Source organism: Pezoporus flaviventris, unplaced genomic scaffold (assembly GCF_033815535.1).
Source record: "Pezoporus flaviventris isolate CSIRO_AGI_PZ_B2104156 unplaced genomic scaffold, CSIRO_AGI_Pfla_v1 ptg000001l, whole genome shotgun sequence".
NCBI lineage: Eukaryota > Metazoa > Chordata > Aves > Psittaciformes > Psittacidae > Pezoporus > Pezoporus flaviventris.
The window spans coordinates 13,139,001-13,145,000 of record NW_026892549.1 but is presented as its reverse complement, the minus strand read 5'-3'; the positions used below and the strand labels follow the sequence as shown (position 1 = coordinate 13,145,000).

General features: G+C 37.5%; 2 protein-coding genes across 5 annotated transcripts in view; one reads left to right on the top strand and one right to left on the bottom strand.

Annotated features, from left to right (window-relative positions):
* Nucleotides 1-6,000, bottom strand: part of ARHGAP15 (Rho GTPase activating protein 15) — a 392,541-nt gene that overhangs the window by 27,220 nt on the left and 359,321 nt on the right. The gene's annotated exons all lie outside the window — the stretch shown is intronic.
* The window catches only part of GTDC1 (glycosyltransferase like domain containing 1), a 321,331-nt gene that overhangs the window by 272,674 nt on the left and 42,657 nt on the right, over nucleotides 1-6,000 (top strand). The gene's annotated exons all lie outside the window — the stretch shown is intronic.

The following is a 6,000-nucleotide window of genomic DNA, read 5'->3' as shown; positions in this document are numbered from 1 at the left end:
CCTACTGAAGTCTGTGAAATTATTTATGAAATTAACATCAGGCATGTGACTGCAAAGTTTGATGATTTAATGCCCCAGTCCTGAATGACATGTAAATTATTGTCAATAAGGTTTGTTTTCTGTTCCTATGAATGAAGTAAGGCCCTATATCCCTGTCACACTGGTGACAATGACAGCAGTAGTAGGGTACTAGTGGCTAACACTGTGAAAACACTGATCCACTGAATCTCTTGATTAACAAATAGTCCTGATTCTTTGAACTGACAATTGATACGGAAAGCCAAATGCTGCTCATATCTTGCTCTGAAAAAATTAGGAATGTTAAAGTAGTGCATATGGTCCTTCAGGTTCTTTAGTAACAAAGTCTAGATAAAAAAGAGCAAGTTTGGAAGTACATGATTTCTGTAGGCTTACAGATCTGAAAGTCTGCACATATCCAGTTGCACTTGGTTATCTTCCCTACATTTCTGAAAATTAGCAAAAATTTTGTTGGAAAAAGACGTGGCACTTTTTATTTTCTGCTTTACTTTTTTCCCCTCACCCCCTTTTTTATTTTTTATTTTTATTTTTTTCTGGCTTGTGGAAATTCAACTTAAAATAATTGTCAGATAATACTCCCAGAGAAATCAATTTTGTTCTTACAGACATAGTTATGAAAAAAACCACAACCAAACCAAAACCAACCCTGAACTTGTGCATTTCAAAATAGGTACTATACCTTGCAGGCATGCTTCGTGCCTCCTTCTGCAAATGCCCATGATCTTTAAAAGAAGCATTTAGGTCTTGAAGTTATTTAAAGATTCCTAATTTTTTTACTTGTGTTTTAGACTTTATTTAGCTATGCAAGATATCACCATATTGAGGTTTTTTTTTTTATAATAAACATGTCTAGTCAAAGAAAGTATTAATGAAGCAATTCCCCAAATAAAACAGCCCATCATATCTGAGTTGCAGCAGAGAGAAAGTGTGGTCTTTGTAGTTTAATCAAGATCACAAGACTTGTTTTGAGCGTCTGTCATCTTTAATTTTACGGCACTTCATTTCAGAGTGGGACTGCCAGGGTCACATGCAATTAAAACACAGGCAAGATTTGTCTTGTGAAATCTTAACATAAAAAGTAATGTGTTACTCTATTTTAACTTTTCTACTGAACTCTGTGAACTCACTAATTACTTTTCCCCCTCTTGTCACCTTTTTGATATGACATGTATTTTATAAAGGAGATAGAAGTTTGGATTTTTTTTTTCTATCATGCATATGATTGAGGATAACAAAATTAAATGAAAGAAAAAAGGAAATGTAGTTTTCAGAAATACATTTTTAGAAATATCTGAGCATTACTGCTTCAATTACAAAGGGATCGGAGGATCAAATTCTAGAAAATAATTATTAATCTGCTTAACTAGGGCAGGTAGAAGCGTAATAGCAGACCAGGGATTTTAGTGAGGCCAATCACACAGACTAGAGTTCATTCTCTTGAGTGGGGTGACAGGGGAAGGGTAAGGGGACTTTAATGTGGTGGGCCATGAGAAGCACTAAAACCCAGTATCTGTGTAGCTCCTTTATAGCTGCAGCCCAGTTGCATCGTTGTGATCAGTAAATTGCATGGACCCTTATTAACCTTATTGATAAGGAGCTTAGGAAAGTCCCATTCAGTCCGGAATATATTCTTCTTTTTGTTCTCCTGTCTGTCTCGGTTTGCAATCCCAGTCTCATTGTACAGAAATCCTTTATGTTGCACCTCAAAATTCTGTGCAAGTACTCTGCTCATTTAACTTGGAGCAAGGGAACTGTAGAGCAGAAAGGGTTGGAGTACACATGGGGCCATGGGCCTATTTAAATATAGCTGGGACACCTGGAGAATGTTTGAAAAATTTCTTTTAAAGAATCTTTTATATTGTTCTTCTTTGTGTGCAGCTGGGGTCTGTAGGGATCAGGGGATTATTTTTGATACCTGTCTAAAAGAGTTATGTCTACACTGATTTCCATCCCTTGCTACTAATTAACCTTATTGTATACAGGAAACTGTCTATTTAATACCTGCATTCTTTCTGTAATGCCAAGTAAAATGAAATCTAGTGTGAAATCTAGTTAGCATTTGCCTTTTTGAAGTCATTTTTGAGTTTCCAGTTCGGGTGACTGTGACCTCAAAACTGAAAGCTATAAAAATGGTCCCAATTTCAGCTCAATGGGAGTTTCTTGAAGATTCCCCATTCACCTGGACTTGCATTAAATTGCCCATCTCAGCACTTAATATTGTTTTCCCAGGAACCATCTATTTCTGGGTCATTCATAGCCCTGCAAAGCAAATATGTTCCTGCAGTTCCTCCTTAGTAAAGGAGTCTCCTCCTTTCTGCTGGAAAGATCACACTTTGGCTGTTTCAATGTACAGAGACTTATAAAACTTTAAATAGCAATGGGAAAAACAGATACATTAAGGAAAACAAGAAACAATGTTTTAAAAATGTCACCAATAAATGCAGAGGATGGTAAAGGCTAGCTAGGTGACCAAGATAAACTGCAAAATGAAAGGAAAAAATGTGGATGATGTACCATGTATTAAAGAACATTTAAAGCCTGCTGAACAGCACTGAATTTGATTGTGTCTGTTCTAACATGCAGATACAGGAGTCATTACCATACAGTGTGATCTCTGCAGAAAATAGTGACTAAAATAAATTTTCTAATGTATTTGATGAGGAAGTGTTCCCCTGGACATCGTAAGGCTGAACTGAGCCCTGTAGCCCTGCTTTCTCCACAGGTCTCTGACTGCATCCCTGCTGAAACAGGGACCAAAGGCAGGGTTTGATTTTTGCAGGAGATGGGTTCAGTTTCTGAAAGAAGACTCAGGTCAGGTGGCTGAGTCATTCTGTTGGGGACAGGCCAGTCCTTAACAACAAAACCCTTAAGAAAGGGACATAGTTAGTACTAAATTTGCTTCATTCAGTACAAAATGATGATATCAAGAACAAAGCTAGTCAAATCAATACAATACAGCAATACAAAAAACCAAGGACAACAACAACAATAAATAATACCTTTTAAATACTGACTGTGCACCAATATTGAAAGCATGGATACTAAAGCGAGGTTGGAAGTGCTTGTTTGATAGGTTGGTACTAAAGCTCAGTGGAAACACTGAAGGAATAGAACAATGATATTATCGGTTGTAATCTATTTGGGAAGAATGAGAAGTATTTTTTCATTCCTGCTGGAGCTTGTTAGATAGCTTGGCTTTCTGCTTGGTAGCAGAAAGTTTTACGGGATTGAAGTATGGAATGTGTGTAGGTGTTCATCCCTGTGGCTAAGTGGCCACAGTGAGTATCAGAGATTCTATTTCAGGAACCTGGAAGGTGTCTCTGGAATCTTCTGTATAACTAATCCTCAGTAAAAGGGAGAGAATTTTTTTCATTTGCTGTTTTCCTTCCATTTCCTGTATTTTATACTTATTTAGGTTTTACATCATTCTCGAGAAAATACATTTCTTGCAGTGCAGCCTTTCCAAAACTAACAGAAATAATCTGGCTTGACTATAAAGGATTTTTTTGTTATTATTGTTATTTTTAATTCTGCTTTTCCTACTAAGCTTCTCTGCAAAACAGCTAGAAATTTTCATTTTCAAAACATTAGTACAGCAAATTGTCATCTTTCTGTGCACGGCATTCTCTATGTACTCATCATCTGAATGATTCCAGATCACTCTCTGGCAGCGTGAATCACAGCATGCCCTCATGCTTGCCTCTTTTTCAATTATATCTAAGAGGAAGACTGCTGGAGACCCATTTTTTCATCTTGCACAGGACCCCAAAAGTGCCAGATTTCATTTAAATATAATATTATGACAGTATGATAAAACGGATGTTAACAGGACACTGACTAATATGATGCATAGAGAAATGATAGAACAATGCAATATTGGACAGATTGTACTACTAATGTGCATTCAATGGATACAAAATTCCCTTTATAAAAAGGGTCCAAAGATTTAATCCTTAGATCGTATAATCCTAGTTATTGTTCTAAGATATTCTGCAGAAGTACTGAAATTTTTTGAATTCTTATATGAAATACATGTATTTTATTTTATCATAGGGCCACCTATATCACTCCCAATTTACTAATGAATCTTGGCATTCAAATGACTTATCAACATGTACTACAAAGCATAAAAATAGATTAATGTGGCATACATTTCTTTGCATATAAATATGCACCTTCCTATAATCTCAGTGCTGTCTAATTCAACAAAAAGTATGTCATTTCCTTCCTCTAGCAGGTTGAGTTAAAAATGAGCTAAATGTGTGAGAAAGCCATTACTGCACTAATGAAAAGCTCAATACCGTTTGAATTTTTCATCGAGGGATATTTGTTCTGTAGCACACAGCACCAATATTTACTGTCACCAGTACAGTATGCACAGTAATTAAGGTACAGCCATCAGCATGGTGGATGTTAAACAAAGATGTTTCTCTGCGAGGTTGAGCCTCTTTCACAGATATTTCACAGCCCTTCAAGAATTTTTAGGTTTGGTTGATGAAGTGATGGGGAGATAAAAAGGGTTGAAAGGGGTTTAGTGTCAGATGCAGCCTCTCTAGGTGCCTTTATCACCAGAAAGATGGTGAAATCCATCTCAGGTCCTTACTAGGCAGTGACTATGTAAGGAAAATCACTACCACTGGGACTGCTCTTACTCTAGGAAATGGACCAGGGTTGTAAAAAATCATTATCCTCATTGAGAAGATGGACAGTGATCTCACCTGCTCCATCTGTGGTGGCAGGAGGATGCTGAGGATGCTCTTTTTTTTTGAGCAATGCACAGCTCAGCAAGAGACCAATGTAGCAACACAGGGAATTGGCTACCTCCCTCTTTCTTCCTCCTCTCGCTTGTTAATAACATCAAAAGGGTGTCATGTGAAATTAATAAGATATTAATTTCACAATAATGTCATGTATTTAATAATAAACTTGGGAGCAGTTGCAATTCTGGCTATAGTAACATATTCTCCTCTCCTGTCCATACAGGAGATGGGCTAGGGCTGGAGTATGACATTCAAGGGCAGGACTAGCTTTTTCATCAAGATACAGTATAACATTTTCAGGAGACTTCTTTCATAAGCACAGTCTCTTTAGAGGGCATCAGAAAATCTGGAATGTGCCAAATATCCCGAGTGATCCAGATTTTTCCTGCCAAACTGTCTATCCATTTTGACAGTGTTCTCCCATGCTCTCTTTGCTCCTACTGCTTAGTGACACAGGACACATCTGGACTCCTTTTGACACAACCTGTCCATGGATTCCTGGAGATAATTGTCAGACCCATCTGCTATTTTGTATGTGTACCTGTGTTTTGACAACTAGGCATGGTATAAGTCTAAATAAGTAAATCAGAGATGCCGTCAGATACATCTAAACCTCAGGAGCCTTTGGCATGTTTATGGTCAGATGAACTTCTGACAAATCCCACAAATTCCTCATCATTAGGTGAGCAAAGAAACTCCCAAGACTTGACTGTGTGGCGTCTGTCACCCATGCTACAGGAGTCCAAAAGGAGCAGTTTCTAATAGCAGAAAATTTGCCCACCCTCCCTCTCCACATTATGCTTGGCAAATGGCCTGAGACAGATGCACACTTGCTTCTTAATTAGGTGCTTTTTTTCCTTTCTATCCAGTAAGTTCTGGTTGCTTCCATAGGAGAGCAGTTACAGGAAAGTCAAGAAGCACAACTTGTGACCCCAGTAGCTTTGCAAAGCACACTTTTACTAAGGCAGAAAAAGGAATCCCAAACTAACATATGAGTGACAGATTCTTTCACCATTCAAACATGTTTGGGGTGAAATGTTTAAAATCTTTTATGAATGAATATACAACAGTACAGATAAGATGAGGATTTTAAAAGGTTTTGGCCTTCACAAGGTAAAATCCATGGTCTGACTGTGCCGAAACTATTTGACATATGAAGTAATTAAGGCCTTATGTGAATAAATATGAATTTCTTCAACCT